At 45.0% G+C, this 24,655-nt stretch overlaps 1 protein-coding gene across 3 annotated transcripts in view; it reads right to left on the reverse strand.

The window, feature by feature from the left end:
• The window catches only part of HIVEP3 (HIVEP zinc finger 3), a 204,740-nt gene extending 180,317 nt beyond the window's left edge, over positions 1-24,423 (reverse strand). For 2 of the 3 annotated variants that reach the window (XM_073616226.1, XM_073616227.1), the window contains exons 1-2: positions 24,157-24,423; positions 10,758-10,853 (exon numbers count right to left, since the gene is read on the reverse strand). The gene's annotated coding sequence lies outside the window, so the exon portion shown is untranslated. Of the gene's footprint in view, positions 1-10,757; positions 10,854-14,206; positions 14,396-24,156 lie in introns of those variants that run through there. The other variant, XM_073616228.1, reaches the window with a different exon arrangement.
• Between the last annotated feature and the right edge of the window lie 232 nt (positions 24,424-24,655).

Below are 24,655 nucleotides of genomic sequence, written 5' to 3' on the forward strand. Positions count from 1 at the left end.
GCTGTGTACGATGTCATAAGCCTAGGCTTTTTACCAGACAAGAAACAGGAAGTGGGTTGTAAAAGGTATTTACTGACAGAAAAAAAATGTTTTACTATTCAAAGCTAAAACAACAATGGCAGAAGATTTAATAGATTGAAAGTTGAAAAAAATGACTGAAGGTCTGCTTTAAAATGTAATTCCAGTCAAATTCTAACTAACTAAGGGAAAGGCTCGGTTCACACTGATACAATACAGGAAAGAACTGGAATTGCTGCGTTTCCCGCATCGCAATCACACTATGTTTATGCGATATGCTGCAGGTGTCATTTAAAGTTAAATGACACCCCAAAAGCAGGTCGCAGAGCACAGTGTGTTTACTAGACTCGAATTGCATGGGTATGAGCACCCATGTGATCTGATTCCAGTGTGGAGAAAAAAAAAAGGTGCTTGCACCTTTTTCGTGCAGATGCGGTGTGATTTGAGCCATAGAAAACGATGGGCTCAAATTGCACTGCACAGAATAGAATTTGTGATTGTGCGAATCACATGTAATGTGAAGTATTGCATCAGTGTGAACCCAGCCTTAATCTAATCCCATCCCATTTTAAGACTATTCTATCTACCCTGTAAAAGAAAAAGATGTATACTTACCCATTCTGAACTGAAGCTGTTCCGGTCTGGTCCATCGCAACAATACCACATATGTGTATGTTCGTTTTGTGATTTATACCCATAGTACAACCCAGAAACAATAGTGCGCATTTTGCTTTTTTTTTTTTAAGCCAAACCAAAACACACTGACATTGACACTGACGGCGATACTAATTTAATTTTAATTTTTTTAACCTGTCTCTGACCTTTGACCCTGACCCAAACACTAACCCTGGCGCTGACCTAGATCAAACCTTGATCTAGGTTTTTTTTTTTTTTCCTCTGCAAGGAAAGCGATACAATGGATCCCTCTCTTCCAATCACAGAGAGAGAAAACATAGGGGCGGGCTTCATAGTCACTTATTACTGCGGTAGCCAATCAGAGGCTATCACAGTGATCAGGTGACCCGGAATCGCGTGTTCATCGTCCCAAACGTTAGTATGGGGCACGGGGCTCTCAGCGAGATAAAGGGAGATACGCAAATGTGTGGAAAAAACCCAGTCTAGTGGGGCCGCATATTTGTGGTCAGCGTCAAGGGGTGAAGTATGCTGGGGACTAAAAAACACACTTTTATCTGGTAAATATAAATTGTGTATATTTTATCCTTGCAATTTCCAGTCAGCAGGTACAGCTCCAGTCTCCTTTTCCCCTTTTTTTTTTTTTTTTTTTTAAACATGTTAACATGAAAGCTGAACACTAGGCAGATGTCAAAGGCACATCCTTATATATAAAAGAGGTTTTTCTCCTACAGTTCATCTTTATTCTTCAATAGTGATAATATTTTTGTGTGCATAAAAAAATGCCTATGTAAAATTAGCAGTGATGTCATCAGATGTGTACATAAACTGGAGAGAAAGCAAAACCATGGGAGTGAACCAGCAAGCCACACCTGCAGAAAAATACAGGGAGAGAGCTGGGCATGTACAAGACCAGTCACCCTGCGCCAGTGTTCATTTTGGATGGGGAAGTAAATGGGAGTGAGGGGGTGCACAGAGCAGAGTACATTATACTTTGGGGATGGGGAGGTGACCTGCAAATGGGGAAGTAAATGGGAGTGAGAGGGGTGCACAGAGCAGAGTACATTATACTTTGGGCATGGGGAGGTGACCTGCAAATGGGGAAGTAAATGGGAGTGAGGGAGTGCACAGAGCAGAGTACATTATACTTTGGGGATGGGGAGGTGACCTGCAAGTGGGGATGGGGAAGTAAATGGAAGTGAGGGAGTGCACAGGGCAGGGTCCAATATTTTGGGGAAGGGGAGGTGACCTCCAAAATGGGGGAAGTAAATGGGAGTGAGGGAGTGCACATGGCAGAGAATTGATCTAGGGAGGCTGTTATTTTACACAGTGCTAAGCACTGATACCTTGCTGGGAGGGGAAACACTCACTACGTGGTTTGCAGGGCATTGTTACAGAACTACCAGACAGACAGAAGGAGCCTGCATCTCTCAGTCAATACAGCTTCAGGGGGCTGGGGCTTTAAAAGACAGGCAGCGTTACAAGGAAAGCGAAAGTTCAGGTGGGTAAAACATCCCTTCCTCACCATTTTGTTCCGTTTTCATTGGTCGAGCAAAATTGGAATTCATTCTTGTCCAAGGTTTTGTCAATTGACAAAAATTTGAATTGATTTTTTTTTAGTTTTCGTCACTGAAAACATGTCGCTGGCAAAAACTACGGCGAAAATATTTTCGTCAATGAAATTAACACTGCACTGCACAAGGAGAAGAGCAGCAGTGACAGGTCTTTATTACAGGAATCTCCTGTGCAGAGGAAACATTTCACTCAGGATTAATGCACAGATCTGGAAGAAACACACCAAGCACATTCTTCAAAGGAAGAATACACAAGACTCATGTATTCAGTCAATATTTCCTGATCCCGGAGTTCTGCTTCAAGGCCCAATTCCCACTAGAGTGCTTTGTAGCTCAATGCTCCAAAATGCTCAACATCTCATGGTTTTCAAGTTTACACCACATCATAGTATCACATGAACCCTAAAGTTCAAAAAAGTACATGCGCTTATTTTGAGCTACAAGCATTTGTGGCTCCAATAGACCTAATGGGAACGTCCCAAAAAAGCAAGAAAAATAAAAAAAAACACATACAAAAATGAGCATATCATGCATTTTCTCCCTAACAATTAGCTTTTCATTGGCTAAAAGTATTCAAATTAAATTTAAAAAAAGGCAAAAAACCCTGTAAAAATGACCAAAGACATTAAGCTCAAGTATAAATGCAGCCTAAGTATAGGTTTAAATCTATGCGGCTGTGCTTGATGCGTTTTTCAGGCACATTTTGCATTTTTAAACCCACATTTTTTTATTCGTTCTTGTATGCAGTTTTCATGCATTTTGCGTTTTACTTTTTTTTTTCCTCTTTTTAAATGCACTTTAAACACACTGTATATAGCTGGTTGCTGAGGAGGGGGCCCGGGAAGCTGGCCACTGCATCCTTAACCACTTGCCACCCGCCATATAACAAAATGGCAACGGCAAAGTGGTTTCAATATCCTGACTCGACGTCATATGACGTCACCAGGATATCAAGCCGCTGCACACCCCGGGGGCGCGCATCGCGGCGATCGTTGTTGCGGTGTGTCAGTCTGACACACCGCAACACCGATCTAGGTAAAGAGTCTGACGGAGACTCTTTACTAGAGGTCGACCAATATATCCGCCGATATTTGGCCTTTAAGAAATCCCTTCCCCACACTCCACTGACCGTTTCACACACTGAGCGGATCTGTGCTCAGTGTGTGAAACTGATCTGTAACTGAATGCAGAGAGAGGAGTTGTCAAAATTCAGCGGGACCCGGGGTGGGCAGGACCCAGATATCAAACACCAGCCAATGGGATGGGATCTGGGCGGGCCGCTACGTGTATGTGGCCCCACCCACTTAAGCAGCCCAATCATTGGCTGGTGTTTGATAGCTGCAGAGCCCCGCCCACCCCGGGTCCCACCAACCCCCAACATCACTCTGAATTCTGACAGCTGGTCTCTGCATTCAGTTACATATAGTGTAACTGAAACTGACAAATCGGCTCAGTGTGAAACCTGCCAGTTCCAACCAGTGCCACCTGCTAGTGCCAACTGCCAGTGCCAACCAATGCCACCTGCCAGTACCACCTATCAGTGCCAACTGCCAGTGCAAATCAGTGTCACCTGCCAGTGCCAATCGCCAGTGTCAACCAGTGATACCTGCCAGTGCCAATCGCCAGTGCCACCTGCCAAAAAAAGAAGAATTGGCTTAAAATATCAGCATCATATATCGGTCATCGGCCGGCCCAATTTATAAATATCGGCAGCGGCCACAGAAAAACCCATATCAGTCGATCTCTACTCTTAACCACGTGATCAGCCGTGTCCAATCACGGCTGATCACAGTGTAAACAGGAAGAGCCGTTGATCGGCTTTTCCTCACTCGCGTCTGTCAGACAAGAGTAGAGGAGAGCCAATCGGCTGCTTCCCCCCAAACCTCCCCCCCCCCCCGAGGATGCCCACACTGGACCACCAGGGATGTCACCACAAGGTATGCCACCCTAGACCAAAAGGGCATCACTGATTGCCACCCATCCGTACCATCAATTAGTGTACATCAGTGCCCATCCGTGCTGCCTATCAGTGCCAATCAATGCTGCATATCAGTGCCACCTCATCAGTGCAGCCCCATCAGTGAAGGAGAAAACTTACTTATTTACAAAGTTTTGTAACAGAAACAAAAAAAAATTTTTTCAAAATTTTTTATTTGTTTAGCAGAAAATAAAAATCCCAGAAGGTGATCAAATACAACCAAAAGAAAGCTCTATTTGTGGGAGCAAAATTATAAAAATTTAGTTTAGGTACAGTGTTGTATGACCGCGCAATTGTCATTCAAAGTTAGACAGCGCTGAAAGCTGAAAATTGGTCTGGGTAGGAAGGTGTATAAGTACTCTGTATTGAAGTGGTTAACCGATGAGTCATCAGCTGTCAGCAGGTTTCCCCAATGAAAGCTGAATGTAAAAAAAAAAAAAATGCTGGCAAAAAATAAAATTGCTAAAAAAACGGCGTGCGCCCGGGTGACGTCATTGGATGGCCACGCCCCATGCCTATATAAGAGGTGCTAGACAGCGGGAACATCACAACGGAGAAAGACAGCTTCAGGACAAGATCAGCATTTTTTGTTTCCTCTCTTGTAGTTTGTTAACATTTCACAGTTCTTTTGGTTAAAGGGTAGGGGTAAGAATGTACCTGATACCCATTCACATGGGGGGCAGGATCAGGGGGCCCCCTTGTTAATGGGGGGCCTCCAGATTCCGATAATTCCAAAAACACATCAGCCGCATAACGCATAGATGTGAACTTGTACCTTAGTAAACCATGTTAAATGGACTGTAGTACGTTTCTGCAAACTGCAAAACATAGGTGTGAACCGAGGGTAAATGTCTTTTATTTTACACACACACCTAAATATATAATCAGCCGTGTCTAAGTGCCTGAACACATCACCAGCTTAATTATTTTCTGACTGTTGAATACGATTGGAATAATAAAAGATCCCAACTGATATTATAAATATACCAGGGAAATTATACCTGCAGACTGAGTCAATCAAGCATACAACACACACTCTATGTAGTAATTTTTTTTCAAAACATTACAATTACTTTACTGCTGTTAGGTAACAAATACCCTCCACGTGCTGTAATATTTTTTTCCGGAAAGCTCTTTTTACATAAAGTAAAGCATCCTATCCTGCATGTGCTATACCACATTGACAAAAGAAGTCTCAATCACACCTAGGTCTCATTCACACAGGCATACTACAGCGTACACCGATGCGAGGACCACGTTTACCCACATGGGTATGCAGAGGTGTTCCACTGTGTACATTTGTACACAATGGCTGCATGGACACAGCTGCTGCTCACAATTTGGCATGTGGGCACACAGTCCTGAAGGCAGACAGTGTTTGCTGTTGTGTAACATGCAGATGTGCACTTTGTTTCACATACTTTATTTAGAATAGATTTTAAAAATATCATCATTGTTGTTTCTGGGTAAGAAATCCTATCAGATCTGCAGGAACACAGATAGTAAAAAGTATATATTCTCAGGTCTCATGCACACAGAGTTTGGCTCATCAGTTTGGCTGCCAGCAAATTGTCAAACTCTACGACAGGCTGAAATACACAGTTAGCCACCGAGCAGTACTCGCATTTTGGGCCATATGCATTTGGGCGAAGTATGGTTTCAAATGCAATAATACTGCATTCGAGGAATACATCCCTAAAACCCAAGTACTACTCGGTACAACATTAAGCCACCACGTATTTAAGCCCGTCATAGATTTTGACGGGCTGCTAGCAATTAGACTGGATTGCTGCACATGAGCCTTCCAGGCACCTAAAAATGCCGGGATTTGATGCCGAATGCCTAAAACTCCTTTGTGCATGTAGCCTTATTACTTACATTTCTGAAACTCAATTTTTCAGGGATCAACTCCCTTAGGAAGCAATGTGGTATGCAAGTGAAGAACTGGATCCACGTTATATATAGGCCAAACTTGTCCTCATTCTACATAAATCAACCCTGTAAAGGTCAGATTAAAAAATACATATCTTGTCCGAAAAAATTAAATCATCAGACACCTATACATATATTCACCTATCCTACATAATTCAGTCCACACTTAGATTGTACACAACAGAAAATCCTACAATTCAACTTCTATCTTTTTCTGCACCTCCCACTGGACTGTGCTGCTGGCTGTAGCTGGCCATGAAGCCACTTACTGGTGGTCCTGGGTGGGCATTCCTGGGGGGGCTGCACTGATAATCAAGCAGCGCAGACCCCCCTGTCAGGAGAGCGGCCGATCGGCTCTCCTCTACTCATATCTGTCAGAGCGAGTAGAGGCAAAGCCGATAAACGGCTCTTCCAGTTTACGCTGTGATCAGCTGTGATTGGACACAGTTGATCACATGGTAAAGAGCCTACGTTAGAGGCTCTCTACCGAGATCAGTGATGCAGTGTGTCAGACTGATACACCAGACCAACGATCGCTGCGCCGAGCGCCCACACGGGCGCAATCGCAGCTTATCCTGCTGGACGTTATACAACGCCCAGTCAGAATAATAAAACCACTTTCCAGCCGTCATTCTGCCATATGGCAGACTGGAAGTGATTAAACAAACACATTTTTAACAGTGTATGGTTTTTGTTTGGCAAGGTCCATTTATTCCAAAATCAAAATGTTAAAAATAAATGAACTCCTTTGAATGACATTCAAATGTTCTGAGAATTTTCATATAAATTTTCCTAAGACTTTTGGTTTGAAATTCTATCCATCTATGGCCAGCTTAACTGTGGTAAGTGAAGGTAAAATTTCTGATATGACTCAACGGCTCATTGTGAGCTAAATGAACCAGCTTACCCAGTCTGCCATCAAGGTGCGCTCTTGCCCAACCTAAATGTCCTATTAGATAGAATATTTAGAACTCTGTAAGATAACAATCCACCTTTGTTAATACAAATTAGTGGCAAATTGCAATCACCTGTCCTTTTACAAATAATATATACCTCCACACATAAACGCGCATACGCTTGGTCACTTGTGGGGCTAAGTAAACTAAATATGGCTGTTCATTTTACCACAACCATGGAGATCTGACTATAATGTGAGTGTGAATTGAGATTTTTGCCCATTTAGGCCCACTTTTAAATATCCTGTCTTGAAGTATTACTAATGCAAATCCTTTGCACAACTGGAAGACATCCAGACAAGGTTTTGATAGAGGTCACTACTGCAAGCAAGCCTTAAAATTCATCCTATAGACTTTTATAAGCTATTTACTAGCTATAGTGGTTATTTTAAACCAAACAGAAAACAATGATGCAACTTTCCATTATACGAAGTAGATCAAAGCCAAATAGACACTCAACGACGTCTGCTCAGTTTCACCGAAAGCACACTAGGGTTCTTAAGCTCCATGAAGGTAGTGTCTCTTTTTCGTCCCTTGTAAACAGTCCACTCTCAGTTAATCTACTTTGGTGCTAATAAGCAAGCAAATCCATTAGGGATTTTACAAGGCCAGACATGACATGAAAATATAGAGCACACAGTCTGCAGTCAAAACAACTAGTGTAAGTAAGGTAAAGGCTTACACCAAACTCTTCCTTATACATACAAATGATGGGTAGATTTCAAATCATAAACACAGTTATTGTATTTCCATGGCACTTAAACGGGTCTATATTTGGTTTTGGTATTTGTACTTTCGGAAACAAGAGTAGGCCAAACTAATCCTCTGTCCAAATATAAGAGAAAAAAAAACAACAAACACGTGCTGTATGATGAGATCTAACCTTGTTACCTATTCTCCAATTACAAACCTCGATCAGGGTCAATACAGGCTAGGATGAAAATTAAGCTCACATGTATGTCTATTCCCATATAAACTTCCTTTCTATTCTCTTTTGAAACAATGGGTTCCTGTCCACACTGGCTGACTTGTACGTAGTTGTGGACCATTCCAGAGCATAGATAATGGTACAATGGTAGATAATGGTTCTAAAGGCAGAAGGTGTTTTTACCTTAATGCATTCTCTGAATTAAGGTAAAAAAAACCTTCCGCATACAGCCCCCCCCCCCGCCCCCTTATCCCCCTAAATACCTACCTGAGCCTGATCGTGATCCAGCAATGCAGCAGCTCTCATAGCTCCGTCTCTCCTCATTGAACAGAGAGAAAGCAGCGGGAGCAATTGGCTCTTGCTGCTGTCAATCACAGCCAGTGAGGAGAGAGTGGGGGCGGGGGCCGAGCCACACTCTGCCAATAGACACACAGACAGCTCGGGAGCAAGCGCACACAAGTGCCCCCCATAACAAGCAGCTATGGGGGCACTTGGCAGGAGGGAGGAGCCAGGAGCGCTGCCGGAGGACCCGAGAAGAAGAGGATCGGTGCTGATCTGTGCAAAACCATTGCACAGAGCAGGTAAGTATGACATGTTTGTTATTTTAAAGTAAAAAATAAAATAAAATTTGGTTTAGAATCACTTAAACAGTTAAAACCAACTGTTTCTCAGTTCTTGGTAAATTTACTTCAGTAGGCATTTAACACCATCATTCTCTGAAGCAGCTTTCCATCTACTCTGATGACTACACGCAAGTCACATTTACGCAGATGAACACAAGACACAAGTGTCAGGAATAATAATTCTTACAAATTTGGCCACACACATTTATCTGGGCATTCAATGTCCAAACCTATTCTAAACCTTACAAAGAAAATTGACATTTAAATGCCAAAGGCGTCCAAAGACCTCCAGTGGTATTCAGATTTGTATATACAAGTGGACTGCGCTCAGGCAACAGAGGTGTTGGTGGTGTTACTATTGCCACAAACATAAATGTTTGACATTTCTTATTAATGGGGGGGGGCGCAACAGTGGTCAGGACAAACTTTCTAAACTGCTTATACAGCTATTAATAGCAGGTAGTAAGCAGTCCTGCAAGGAGTCCACAGGCAATAGATGTTTTCTCAGATGATTGCCATCATGTTGATGAGTAGCTTTATTCAAAATATGAGATCATCATATGACCATCAGTGTTATTCAACAAAGCTGCTCAAGCAGCAATGTCTTTTCAAAGTGCAGATCTATGGTACTAGTCTTTCTTGTTGATTGTAACATCTCCCTTTCTTCAATATATAGAGCAATTAACAGCAGTAGAGAGACCAGAAAACAGACATACGGTGTTAGGAGTTTACCAAATGTCAAGAGCAGCAGTTGCACATGCCTCTCCCTTACCAATCATTCCATCTTTAATTTTAGCAATAGGTATAAATCTCAATTCATCTCCAAAGTGTTGGAAAGTAAAGTCAAAGGTTATTATTATTATTACCTTTCATAGCATAGGGACTATTGCCCCGTACACACGGTCGGACATTGATCGGACATTCCCGACAACAAAATCCTAGGATTTTTTCTGACGGATGTTGGCTCAAACTTGTCTTGCATACACACGGTCACACAAAGTTGTTGAAAAATCCGATCGTTCTGAACGCGGTGACGTAAAACACGTACGTCGGGACTATAAATGGGGCAGTAGCCAATAGCTTTCATCTCTTTATTTATTCTGAGCATGCGTGGCACTTTGTGCGTCGGATTTGTGTACCCACGATCGGAAATTCCGACAACGGATTTTGTTCTCAGAAAATTTTATAGCCTGCTCTCAAACTTTGTGTGTCAGAAAATCCGATGGAAAATGTGTGATGGAGCCTACACACGGTCAGAATTTCCGACAACAAGGTCCTATCACACATTTTCCGTCGGAAAATCCAACCGTGTGTACGGGGCATAAGAGTTGCTCTTTGTGCGTCTCCCCCTTCTAGAAACTGAAGGAGCAAATGTATTTAGTCCCATGCTTCCATTTCCTCCACCTGCTAAGATGTAGGAGAATAGATTTCCAGTGCCAGGTCACCTAAATGGCATTCCCATGTAATGCTGACATCAGTGGCTGTTTCAATCCAGGAAACGGAGGCATGCTGTATACGCAGAGAACTGTAGTGTAGGATGCTAAAGTTCCGCTTAAAGCGGTTGTATGACCGCAAAAAAAAAAAAAAAAAAAAATAACCTGTAAGGCAAAGACATAATGTGCTAGGAGCTTCCAGGTAAGATCGCCGATCTACGACATTTCCGGCCCCTCCTCCACACACAGGTCCCAGAAGACGGCGGGACCATTCAGAAAGAGCAGTGTGACTCGGGCATGAGCATTAGTGAACCGGCTGTGAATCCTGAAAGCTTCACTGCCAGTTCCCCTTACTTACAATGCCGGCGCCTGCAACCGAAGCAGATTGAAGAAGCAGCAGTCAGAAATGACACTTCGTGTCTGGATTGAGACAAGTACACAATATAGGATATTCTTTGTTCATATTTCATGCCTAAAGTTTACAACCACTTTAAGTGTTCATCTGGGTAGAGGGTGCTAAATAAAACTGGAATACAGGAAAATTTCAGATAAAATAAAATCATGTTAAGACCAAGCACAAGGATGAAGCTGAAGTATAACAGAATTGGTAAAACACATATATTTGTTGATCAATCCTATAATGGCAAAAGGAAAAAAGGAGGAAGAGGGGGAAGCCACTTACCTTACCATTATATTCCCTCTATGTGTCAGCAAGGCTATAATTTTTAAACAATTCCAAGAGTTCAGACCTGTGTGAGCCAGACAGCCTTTCCTGGACCTGCAGGAAAAAAAATAAAAAATAAAAATCGATATTGGGCATTTTTTCATCAAAGTATGGAAGAAATGTATTTCTTGAAGAAAAATATTCAATGGTTGTTTGCTATAATCAAGATCTGTATCCTTTTTCTCAGGGGTATTAAACCCTTGATAGTGTAATGCCACATACAGACGATCAGAATTTCCGACAACCAAACCGTGGATTTATTTCTGACGGGTGTTGGCTGAAACTCGTCTTGCATACACACGGTCGCACAAATGTTGTCGGAAATTCCGAACGTCAAGAACGCGGTGACGTACAACATGTACGACGGGACTAGAAAAAGAAAGTTCAATAGCCAGTGCGGCTCTTCTGCTTGATTCCGAGCATGCGTGGAATTGTGCGTTGGAATTGTGTACACACGATCGAAATTTACGACAACGGATTTTGTTGTCAGAAAATTTGAGAAGCAGCTCTCAAATTTTGTTGGTCGGAAATTCCGACAAAAAAAATGTCCGATGGAGCCTATACACGGTCGGAATTTCCGACAACAAGCTCACATCGAACCTTTGTTGTTGGAAATTCTGATCGTGTGTACAGGGCATAAAGGCAGTGGTTCTCAACTCATGTCCTCAGGACCCACTAACAGGCCAGATTTTAAGTATTACCTTGGGGAGATGCAGAGTAGAATACTGCAATCACTGAGCAGCAAATTATATCACCGGTGATGTATTTCAGTTATCTTGCAAACCTGGCCTGTTAGTGGGCCCTGAGGACAGGAGTTAAGAACCACTGGTGTAAAGTAAAGCACCTGCCAAGAGGTCTTTCAAGACTTGGGAACTGCCAACTGTAAAATGAGCCTTAACGATAGGTGGTTAAAAAAATCGACACGCAAAAGACGTGATAGTGCTTCCCTAGACTCTATAATCAAATTGTCACAATGTTGCACTGGTCTTAATCTTTGGCTGTCTCGCGAAATCGTTCCTTGCCGTCCGGATAAAGTTTTTAACAACACTGTACCTTCCTGACGATTCTCATTTAAAGGCTAGTTTGACAGATCTTGCGATCAAATTCCTTTCCAAACATGGTCTATTAGTTGGAAGCATCAAGAGTGAAGGTGATTACGAATAACAACATCTGTCCCCTTAGGCCTAAAAACTGTAAATATCAGCAAGTGCAGAGTATCAACGATCGCTGTTGGATAAATCAGTTATATGATTGCAATGTAAGCAAACCAAGTTCTGGGGTGTTAAAAATAAGTGAACCTCTTGAGGTGTATGTTACCTCCTGGACTGCTGTCTGTTACTTACAATTTACACTTTCATTAAGTGATATTAGGTTTAACTGGACTTCCAGCACTTGAGGCTCTTCTACACAGCAGCCGTCCTGTCCTTTGCATTTTGTAAACAGGTTCACAGAATACAAAGTGTTCTGTGAATGGACAGGGGAGAGGAGGGAAGAACAGCTTGGCATGTGTTTAGAAGAGCAGCAAGTCTCCTGTCAGAGTGCCAAAAATATAGCGCAATCTATACTACCAGTGCTCAACGATAGTGTAAATTGTATATAACAGATGGTGACATAAATTTCCTGAGATTTAAAGCTGATGTTTAGTTATTTTATTTGCAGCACCAGGGACAGACCTTCTCTAATGGGGAGCACTAGTAAGTGGTTAGCACTACCGCCGGGCAGCGCTAAGGTCATCGGCAGTGGCGGCTGGTGGTCTTTTTTTGGTGGGGGAGGGGGGGTTTCGGCAAACAACAACCAACCCCAAGTGGCCGGGGGCCCCTTCCCCCTCCGCTGTTTGCCTGTAGGCCCAGCACTTAATCCATCTAGGCGGGTAGCGGCTCTGTGTCCTCTCCTCCATGGCGGCTTCCAGCGTGTGGCCCCCTCCCTCCTCCTAGGCGTCCAATAGGATTGCCTGTCCTTTCAGACAACCGGCGACGGGTGTCAAAACCAGCTTCCCGATAGGCCGGGAGGAGGATCAGTGTTATAATAGCGGATATACATTCGCTGTTTTAACACACCTGGGTGGGCTGTGAGCGCATTCTCAGTGCCAGAGCCCACCCCATTTTAAAGCCTATTAGAACCTCTGGCTCTATTCAGTGCTTCAAAAAAAAAAAAAAAAAAAAAAACACCCCCGCCATGTGCCCAACGTCCTGAAAGGGGCCGGACACATGGATAGGGGAGGTGGAGATGGACAGGGGAGGCGGCGCCCGTAATGGATGGGCCGCCCCTGGTCGTCAGTTCGAATCCCAGCCACGGCAGGGACTGATGTGAATACACAATAAATATGTGTAAAGCACTGCGTAAATTGACAGCATTATACTGTACAAGTACTTGTATAAATAAATAATGAAGTGTCCTATGTCTGACTGGCTGTTGCATAGTGTAGAAAGCTTCACACCACAGTGCTAATCTTCCAGGGTTAACATTGGCTGCTGGAAGTGTGAAAGAGTTTCACCGGTCATCCAACCTACTTCTGCACGCCACCTTCATTCACAGAACTTACAATATTCTTTCCTAGAATACAAAGCATTCTTTGAATGGAGGACAGGCAGATATATGACGGGATCTGCTTCCTTTAGTTATAGCATTGCATTCTGGTGAAAGAATACTTTGATTTCTGTGAATGGAGGAGGTAGCAAACAGCGGCTGATGTTAAAGTGGTTCTAAAGGCTGAAGGTTTTTTACCTTCATGCATTCTATGCATGAAGGTAAAAAAGTCTTCTGTGTGCAGCAGCCCCCCTAGCCCCTCCTTATAGTCACCTGAGCTCTATAGTGATCCAGCGATGTGCAAGAGTGTCTCGGCTCTCTAGGAAGTCTTCCTCCTCATTAGCTGAGACAATGTCAACCACAGCTAGTAGGCCAATAAGGAAAGAGAGGGGGTGGGGCTGAGCCGTGTCTCCGTGTCTGAATGGACACGCAGAGCAGTGGCTCGGGAGTGCACCTGCTTGGGTACCCCCATTGCAAGCTGCTTGCTCTGGGGGCACTCGACAGGAGAGAGGAGCCAGGAGCACCAGCAGGGACACCAGAAGAGGAGGATTGGGGCTGCTCTGTGCAAAACCGCTGCATAGGGCAGGTAAGTATATAAAATGCTTGTTATTTTTTTTTTTTTTAAACGTGCCTTTAATATCACATTATCACCAACAGTGCCAGAATGTCAGCACTGTGAGAAGGACCCGGTGGCAGAGTGGAGATTTGTACACTATGAAGCAGCCAGCCAGACATGGGATACACTTCAATAAAAATAGGTTATGTCCTTGGTGCAGAACAGAAAAACAAGTAACTAAATTCAGCTTTAGAGTAGAATTCTGGTCAAAACCCAACTACTCTTAAAGCCCAACACCGGGCAAAAAACACTGAGTTAGACTTACCAGGAACTCCTTTTCTGAGAGTCTTCCAGGACAGCCCATGAGACCTAGGGCTCCTCCTACCAGGACAGGAAACGCGTTAACCCCCACCAGATAAAAGGGCGATCCTCCAGGCCCCATGTCATTATTCTCGAGAACCGTAGGACGTCCCTGTAAAACATATGCATAATTCCACATAACTACAAGATAAAATCAGGTGGGAATTCGGCTGTCCTGGAAGACTCTCAGAAAAAGGAGTTACCGGTAAGTCTAACTCAGCTTTTCTCTAAGCGTCTTCCAGGACAGCCCATGAGACGATGAGCCAGAACTTACTAGTCTTTCCCTTGTGTGCTCCTGAAAAGAGGACAAACAAGGCGTCTATTTTTCTAAAGGTCTTGGTGACCTCAAGGTAGACGAGAAGAATTCTTCTCAGGTCTAAAAAACGAAATTTTCTTTCTTGGTCGCCCTTTAGCGAACTACAAAAGGTTGGCAGTGCAATGTCCTGGGATCTGTGGAATGTACTGGCCACTTTAGGCAGAAATCCTGCATCAGTTTTGAAAATAACCCGATCCTCAAAAATTGTGAAGAAAGGCTCCCAAAATGTAGTTACAAAACATCTGGGGTGCCAAGGTTCGCCATCACTGCTCTAGGGGCTCAAAAGGGTATTCTACCAGAGTTTGAAGCACCAGGGACAGGTCCCAGGTTGGACAACTTCTAACCACTACTGGCCTGGACCTAGAAATTGATTTGAAGAATCCAGCTATAGTAGGATTTTCCAAGAGGGAAAAATTGGAGAAAAACACTGATAGCTGCCACCTGTACCTTTTAACCACCTCAATACTGGGCACTTTTACCCCCTTTCTGCCCAAGCCATTTTTTTTCAGCGCTGTCGCAATTTGAATGACAATTGCGCGGTCAAGTTACACTGCGCTCTAATGAAATTTTTATCATTTTTTCCCCAAAAATAGAGCTTTCTTTTGGTGGTATTTGATCACCTCTGCGGTTTTTATTTATTGCGCTATAAACAAAAGAAGAGGGACAAGTTTAAAAAAAACAATATTTTTTACTTTTTGCTATAATAAATATCCAATTTTTTTTTTTTAAACAATTTTTTCTCAGTTTAGGCTGATACATATTTTATTCTACATATTTTTGGTAAAAAAAAAAAAAAAAAAAATTGCAATAAGCGTATATTGATTGGTTTGCACAAAAGTTATAGCGTCTCCAAATAGGGGATAGATTTATAGCATTTTTATTTATTTTTTATTTTTTTTAACTAGTAAAGGCGGCGATCTGCGATTTTTATTGTGACTGCGATATTGCGGCGGACATATCGGACACTTTTGACACATTTTTGAGACCATTCACATTTATACAGCGATCCGTGCTATAAAAATGCATTGATTACTGTGTAAATGTGACTGGCAGAGATGGGGTTAACACTAGGGGGTGATCGAGGGGTTAATGTGTGTCCTAGGGAGGTGATTCTAACTGTGGGGGGAGGGGACTGACTGGGGGAGGTGACCGATCGGTGTCCCTATGTACAAGGGACACTCTCCTCTCTGACAGGACGTGGATCTGTGTGTTTACACACACAGATCCACGGTCCTGCTTGGCTGCTGGGCAATCGCGGGTGCCCGGCAGACATTGCGACCGCCGGGCACGCGCATAGGGTCCCCAGTGACTAGGCGGGCGCGCGCGCCCCCTAGTGGCTTGGGAAGGCGGTCACGTCATATGACGTCCGCCCAGAACGAGAGCTGCCTCGTCCCGCAGTCATATGACAGTGGGCGGGCAGCTAGTGGTTAAGGTACTAACTGAAAGACCTTTCTCGGCACCCTCTTGAAAAAAATTCCAAAATGGAAGGAACATCATGAGTTTCAGATAACCAGGAGTTACATTTCTTCCAAACCTTGGAATATATGGCTCTAGTGACTGGCTTTCTGCAATTTACCAGGGTCTTGACTACTTTGTCAGAGAACCCCTGGATGCTCAGTATCTTTTCTTCAGATACCAGGTTGTCAAGTTTAAGGAAACCACTTGTGAGTGCGACACTGGACCCTGCGATAAGAAGTCTTCTCTCTTCGGAAGACTCAGTGGAGTCCAGAGTCTATAACAGGGAAAACCATGGCATCTTGGGCCAGAAAGGGGCTATTAGGATAAGATCTCTTTCTTCTAGAATAAACTTCCGGAGGACTTCCGGAATTAGCCTGATCGGCGGTAAGGCGTAACAGAGGCCGAACGACCACGGATTCGCCAGAGCATTGATCCCCAATGATCGATCCGCTGGGTTCAGAGAAAAGGACTTCTCTGTCCTGCGATTGTTCTGATCTGAGAACAGGTCCGCTTCTGGACTTCCCCATCTGTCGATGAGACCCGCAAAGATTTCGGGATGAAGGGACCAATTGTCTCGACATACCCGATAGCGGCTGAGATAATTTGCCAGACAGTTTTGAGTCCCCTTCAGGTGCACTGCTGTAATTTAGGCTAGATTCCCTTCTGCCCATGATAAAATCTCCTGGGCGATAGATTGAAGTATCCGACTCCTCGTACCTCCTTGATTGTTGAGGTACGCAACCGTAGCGATATTGTCGGATAGAATCTGGAGATTGTGACCCCGGATTTCCGTCTGAAACGCCTCTCTGAACCGCTAGAAGCTCTCTCTGATTTGATGAAGCTCTTGCTTCCCTTGAGGACCATTCTCCCTGTGCCATTGTGTTGTTGAGGTGGGCTCCCCACCCCCAGGAACTCACATCTGTTGTGATCCTCTGGGATATAGGAATGGACCATGGTAGACCTCTTGTTAGGTGCAGATGTGCCCTCCCCCACCACAAGCTTCTTTTTACCCTGGAGGGTAACAAGACCCTTGATTCCAGGGAACTTGCGTCTCCATCCCAGTCCCTTAGTAGAAATAGCTGTAATGGGTATTGATGAAATCTTGCCCATGGCACTGCAGGAAAGCAAGAGGTCATCAGACCCACTGCTCTTGAAACCTCTCTCAGCGAGACCGACTGAGTGGTCTGTAAGGCTGACATTGTTTGCACCATTTTTGAGACCTTTTCCTGCGGGAGAAAAACTTTTTTGGTCTGAGCAAAATTCGTACCCCAGATATGTCACTTTCTGGGCCGGAATTAAGGAAGACTTCTCTTTGCTTATTAACCAGCCTAGAGATTGAAGGAAATCCTGTACAGTCTAGAGATGCACTAATAATTTTTGGTATGACTCCGCCACCACTAGGAGGTTGTCCAGGTAAGGGATAATAGTTATCGCCTTTAACGTTAGCGGAGCCAGCAGCTCCCCTAACACCTTTGTAAAAATGCGTGGGGCTGAGGACAGACCGAAGGGGAGGCCTTGAAAATGAAAGTGCCGAATCTCTGTTCCCATCTTGACCGCTAGTCTCAAGAATCTTTAGAAGGATGGATGGATAGGGATGTGCAGATAGGCATCCCTCAAATCCAAAGTGGCCATGAAGCAGTTTGGGTAAAGCAGGTTTTTGAGACCAGAGTTTCAGGATAAGCCGATATTTTCCTGATAGCTTTCTGATGACAAATATATGGGAATAAAATCCCTTGCCCTGAACCAACCAGGGAACCGGAATCAGGACCTTTTGATCTAACAAGTCTCCACTTTGGAGACCTGGGCCTTTGCTTTTACCCAATCTTGAAGAGGGAAGGTGACCAATAATCGCTCTGGTGGCTGGCAAGAAAATTCCAGCCTGTACCCATTGGTCACTATGTCCAGGATGAATGGACTTGAGGTGACTGCTGCCCATTGTGGGAGAAAAGCCCTAAATCTTCCTCCGACTGAGAGACACGAGTCACTGTGGCTTGGCAGGTTGTTGAGGAGGGTTAAACAAGACGCCCCCTCTATCTCTGCCCTTGTGCCCTGTCCAATGTTTTTTTGGGCCTATTGTCCCTTTCTCTAGGAACTTGCTGCCTACTTTGGCCATAAAAAAAACTTTGACTGTCAGCTTTTTCTTATTCTCTGGAAAAGCCTTTTTTTTCTCTATCGGCCATACATTCCAGCGCCTCTTGCAGACCTGGGCCCAAAAGATGATCACCTGTTAAGGGAAGTCCACATAGGTGAAACTTTGAGGCAGCATCGCCTGACCAAGTTTTAAGCCATAGGCTTCTTCTGGCCGAATTCACTAAGGCCCAGGTCCTAGCTGTCATTCTTATCGACTCTGCGGAAGAATCAGCCAAAAGCCCCACTGCACGAAAGGGGAGAGGGAAAGATTTCAGAATCTGCTCTCTAGAGGTACCAGCCAACAAATGTGTTTGTATTTGTGTCAACCATACTTCTAAATTTCTGGCTACACAAGTGGAGGCCAGAGCTGGTTTAAGATTCCCAATGGCTGAGTCCCAGGGAGCTCTGTGAAGAAGGACATCTCCTCTTTTATCCATCGTATCCCTAAGCGTGCCCATATCGTCAAACGCTAGGTCCGAGTTTTTTGAAACTTTTGAAAGAGGTGCGTCTAACTTGGGATTTTTGTTGCATGGCTGCGCTGTGTCCTCTTCAAATGGAAATCTTCTTTTAAGGTTACCGGAAAAGAAAGGTTTTCTCTCTGGATTTTCCACTCCAGCTTGATAGTATCAAGAAGGGAACTATGTACGGGAAAAACTCTAGCCTTTTTCTTATGCAAACCTTTGTACATAAGGTCATGTTTAGACAATTGTACCTTCTCATCTTCTATATCAAGTGTCGTATAGATAGCCTTTAATAAGTCATCTACATCTTCCAATGATAACCTATACCTCAAGCACCTTGCGGATTCTTTATCCCTGGGTCCTGTATCTGACCCTGATTATTCCGGACAAGACTGGGCAGATCTGGCTTCAGCCTCAGAGTCTTCACTCTCCACACTCTGCTGTGGAGCGTTAGGACCGGCTGAAGTCCTAACTGGAGATGGACCCGCTGAGGGGACTTGAATCTTGTCAATTAGTTTTAAACGAGCTATACGTAGAGGCAAGCTCATCTAGGTTGTCTATACAGGTATGGCAAACTGCTTTGATCCATGGAGGAGCTCAATTTGTTTCCGCAAACCGCACATTTCCTTTTTGGTGGCTACACTTGGGCCTTGTCCTGAAGTCTTGGCCTGCAAGAGAACAAATGCCCCCAATAAGGAGGAAAGGAAAAATGTGCCCCCTTCACCTAGTCTCTACTGGTTACATGGGGGAGAACACTCACAGGATGTGCAAGTAAGTAAAATACACTTCAGGCTTACCTGTGAGGTGCTGGTGTTAGGGCCTGCTTCCGCTGCCTGTGCAGGTATTGCAGAGGGGTCCATCCCGCCCCTGTAGTGGTCCACAGCCACTGCCGGGTTTCACTCTTTTAAACACCAGCTTCCCAGAGTCCCTGTTCGTGCCGTTTAGAGACAGGAACTAGTGTCTCCGGCACCTGCTGATAATGTCATACACCCCGGAAGTGTCCCCGCCGGGTATTTCCTGTGGGCCAGCTTGGAACGCATAAGTTCTGCCCCTTCACGCACGTGGCTTCCCCTCTTCCCCTGCACACTCCAGCCACGCTGTTGAACAGGGAGAGAACATCCGGCTGCCGCCATGCGGCTCGCGGACCAGAGCTCTGATGTACACCGCGGCTGGCATTCCCCATGCACTGAGAAACAGGGACAGCAGCCACAAGCCTGCTCCCCTGGTGGATGTGCCGCTCTTTGACCTAAGAAGAAGGTAGGAGTACCACCCCAAAACGCCACAGGAGACATGCTCTTGAGACCTAAGGGAACCAGTTCCAGTAAACATGTTACCCCCCCCCGTCCAGAGGAAACACTAATACTGACATGGGGCCTGGAGCACCGCCCTTTTATCTGGTGGGGGTTAACGTGTTTCCTGTCCTGGCAGGAGGAGCCCTAGGTCTGATGGGCTGTCCTGGAAGACGCTTAGAGAAAAAAGTTTTCCCATGCAGTGGAGCTGTGCCTGCATTGCTCACTTTTTTCTAGGGGTCAGGAGAAAGCTTTTACTCACCCGATCTGTCATTCCACCGGAAACAGGCACTCCTCCACGGTCCAGTGGTGGACTGTTCCTGGTCTATAGAGCCTGCTCTGAGCATGATGATGCCAGGAACAGTCCACAACTTAAGCCCACTGGAGTGTGGGGTGCCGAACCGTTATTGTGCAGGGAGATCAGAGGTTTAAGTAAATCTCTTTTCTCATCTCCCCTAGACAAAAATAAGCATTTAACCTGTGTAGTGCCAGCACAGCCTCACTTCATGGAAGAACTTCTTTTTGCCCTGAGTTGGGATTTAAAACTGTCCCTGACCCCCCACCACCTATTCTGACTTACCTGCGTAAGAAAGATCTGTATACTTACCTATTTTCAAGCCTCTCCGATCAGGTCGCATGATCCCTCCTGTGTCAGCCATTGCCAGCTACAGTGGAAGGGAAAGGGCACTCTGGCAAAGGCTGGTAAAGCCTGGGAGCAATGACATCACCCACAGGCTTATAACGGCCCATCAGTTATGGGGGTCCCTCTTCTCTACTGCAGCTGACATGGGTGAGCCAGATCACGTCATGGCCTGAAAATAGGAAAGTATAGAGATCTTTCTTGCACAGGTTAGTCAGAATAGGTAGTTCTAAGTAGTTTTCTAGCAAACAAATAATGGTTTTAACTTGTAAGCAACAAATGTCAGAAAAAGGCTTAGTTTTTAAAGAGGAACTGCAGTCTGCTCACATAATTTGTTATAAAAACATCTTTGCCATTCTGAAGCTTCCCTCCAACCACTTTGCATATTAATTATATATATACTGTGATTCTATACTTGCCAAATATGCTGCAGAAATCTCCCTTCACTGAGTCTGGCAGCAACCATTTTAACTGTGGGCAACTGAAGCTGCCTGCTCACTTCCTGGATTTACACAGGGGCACATCTACAGCTCTGCAGCTCTCATTGGCCCTCTTATGACTCACCCCCCCCCCCTTTCCTGGTAAACGCTTGCGAGAGTGAGAGAGAGCTGTGCATGACGTCATAAGCCTAGGCTAATTACCAGACAAGAAAGAGTAAGTGGGCTGTAGAAGGTATTTACTGGCAGAAAAAAAAAATGTTTTACTAACCAAAGTTAAAACAACAAGGGCAAATGATCTAATAGATGAAAGTTGAAAAAATTACTGAAGGTCTGCTTTAAGTGGTTAAACTGCACTCATTTACAGACCAAAGTTCATCCCTTTGATCTAAAAGAACAAAAAAAGATACCTTTCTTTTTATCTTAGCGCTGAGCAATGTTGTGATAAACTTTGCAGCTGCCTTTTTTTTTTTTTGACAGCTGTGAGCAGAGAACGGCTCTGCACTAAATCGCAGAAATGCCTGATTAAGATCGTGAGGGGGGGAGGTTGAATCAAGATCTCAAATTTTTTTTGCAGCTCTACCATCTAGCATCAGGAGTTGGCAAGTGCAGCCCCTCCGGCTGTTGGAAACGACCTGTCCCGTGAGTCATTGTAAAGGTCCATACACACAATCCCAAAATTGGACGAAAAATACCAATTTCGACGCGTTCGTATGATAATTGAATCATTAGTACAGAGCTCTCAAGAGCCGATCACGAAAATTCATCCAATATTATTCGACAAGCATGAACATTTTCTTCGTACCATACCAGATCGTACGGTTTTCGTTTAGTCAGTATAGTGGTCCGAAAAAACAATACAAATACATTACAACACATGACATCACTTCTGATTTTTTTTTTTTCTGTCGTACGAGAATTTTCGTGACTTTAGTAATCTATTCAATGTCTACATGCGACTATTAAGCGAAAAAAGTTATTACGATCTGTCTTACGATATTCGGATTGTGTGTACGGGCCATAAGACTGACAGCTACAGGACTGATAGTTACAGGACCGGCAGCTACAGGACTGATAGTTACAGAACCGGCAGCTACAGGACTGATAATTACAGGACCTGCTGCTACAGGACTGATAATTACAGGACCGACAGCTACAGGACTGATAATTACAGGACCGACAGCTACAGGACTGATAATTACAGGACCGGCAGCTACAGGACTGATAATTACAGGACCGACAGCTACAGGACTGATAATTACAGGACCGACAGCTACAGGACTGATAATTACAGGACCGGCAGCTACAGGACTGATAATTACAGGACCAACAGCTACAGGACTGATAATTACAGAACCGGCAGCTACAGGACTGATAATTACAGGACCAACAGCTACAGGACTGATAATTACAGGACCGACAGCTACAGGACTGATAATTACAGGACCGACAGCTACAGGACTGATAATTACAGGACCGACAGCTACAGGACTGATAATTACAGGACCGGCAGCTACAGGACTGATAATTACAGGACCGGCAGCTACAGGACTGATAATTACAGGACCAACAGCTACAGGACTGATAATTACAGGACCGACAGCTACAGGACTGATAATTACAGGACCGACAGCTACAGGACTGATAATTACAGAACCGGCAGCTACAGGACTGATAATTACAGGACCAACAGCTACAGGACTGATAATTACATAACCGACAGCTACAGGACTGATAATTACAGAACCGGCAGCTACAGGACTGATAATTACAGGACCAACAGCTACAGGACTGATAATTACAGGACCGGCAGCTACAGGACTGATAATTACAGGACCGGCAGCTACAGGACTGATAATTACAGGACCGGCTGCTACAGGACTGACAGTTACAGGACCAGCAGCTACAGGACTGATAGTTACAGGACTGACAGTTACAGGACCGATAGCTACAGGACCGGCTGCTACAGGACTGATAATTACAGGACCGGCTGCTACAGGACTGACAGTTACAGGACCAGCAGCTACAGGACTGACAGTTACAGGACTGACAGTTACAGGACCGATAGCTACAGGACCGGCAGCTACAGGACTGATAGTTACAGGACCGGCAGCTACAGGACCAACAGCTACAGGACTGATAGTTATAGGACAGGCAGCTACAGGACTGATAGTTATAGGACAGGCAGCTACAGGACTGATAAATACAGAACCGGCAGCTACAGGACTGATAGTTACAGAACCGGCAGCTACAGGACCGGCAGCTACAGGACTGATAATTACAGGACCAACAGCTACAGGACTGATAATTACAGGACCGGCAGCTACAGGACTGATAATTACAGGACCGGCAGCTACAGGACTGATAATTACAGGACCGGCAGCTACAGGACTGATAATTACAGGACCGGCAGCTACAGGACTGATAATTACAGGACCGGCAGCTACAGGACCGGCAGCTACAGGACTGATATTTACAGGACCGGCAGCTACAGGACTGACAGTTACAGGACCAGCAGCTACAAGAGGATGGGACTTGTAGTTCTACAATAACTGGAGGGCTACAGTTGCCCACCCCTGCAAGTCTATCTGAATGCTGGAATGAGAAAAAAAAATAAACTACTTGCTAAACTCCCTTTCTAATTACTAAAGCCTGTGGTCACATGACATTCAGATCCCAAGCCTCAAGCCTTCTGTTTACATGAAGCGGGGTCCTTCTTTTGGGTACCCTGATGTCGTGGGCACTTCCTATTGGCTGTCCAGCACCAGAATCCCTGCAGGATCCAGAGGAGGGGTGATGTCATCACGAGGGGACCAGATTATTAAAGGATAACCTGCACTTTGGACTGGCGGTCCCCCCAGCAGGAAATGGGAAGTAGACTTAAATGATGAATTACAGGGGGGGTGTCAGTTTTTGCCCGGAGTTGGGAATTAAGTTTTACTAATGTAATGATTAGTTTGGTTATTAGAAGAAGACAATTGGAATGAAGTGTGTTGGTAAGGTTTGGTGTGGATGGTGTCACCATGTGCTGTATATGCAGGCTGAGGTGTGATGACAATAATAACACAGCCCCCTGTAGAATGGCTGTCATTTGTGTAGTAGCACACACCTCATACACACAGGACACAGCACAAAGAAACATGTTTCCCCCCCAAATAAAGAGGCCCTGTCAGGCTCCACTCACCGTAAATGCTGTCATACCTCCCAGCTGCAGCTCGGTGACGTCATAGCTCTGCAGCCGTCTCGTATCCCAGGCAGCCCCGGTGGCGGGAGCTGGGGGGTGCCGGGGCCGGCATGTCCTCTTCTCACATCCCCAATTCACGCTTTTTGGTCCCGGCCACCACAACCGACACAAATAACCCCTGCGAAGGGGAAGTGGTACAGCCCGCCTTCAGCCGCTGTCAGCCAGAACCTGGCCGCGCCCACTAAAGAGGCGGTGAAAAGAAAAGGGGGCGGGGCGGTGGGAGGCTGGAAGAAGAAAGGGCGCTTGGAAAGAACGTAGTAGAGAGTTGCTGTCCGCTGTCATCACTTGGACGCGCCTGAGATACTGACAGCAGCTAGGACCCGCCCACCGGAGGGATGGCAGCGCTCAGCTGTAGGCTCGGCTTGTGGAGGCTGGGGCGCGCTCATTACGGGAAGGGGGGGAGGCGGTAAAGGAGTCAGTCCCCGGTCACTGCTAAAGG

The sequence above is a fragment of the Aquarana catesbeiana genome, linkage group LG02, assembly GCF_042186555.1.
Source record: "Aquarana catesbeiana isolate 2022-GZ linkage group LG02, ASM4218655v1, whole genome shotgun sequence".
Lineage (NCBI taxonomy): Eukaryota > Metazoa > Chordata > Amphibia > Anura > Ranidae > Aquarana > Aquarana catesbeiana.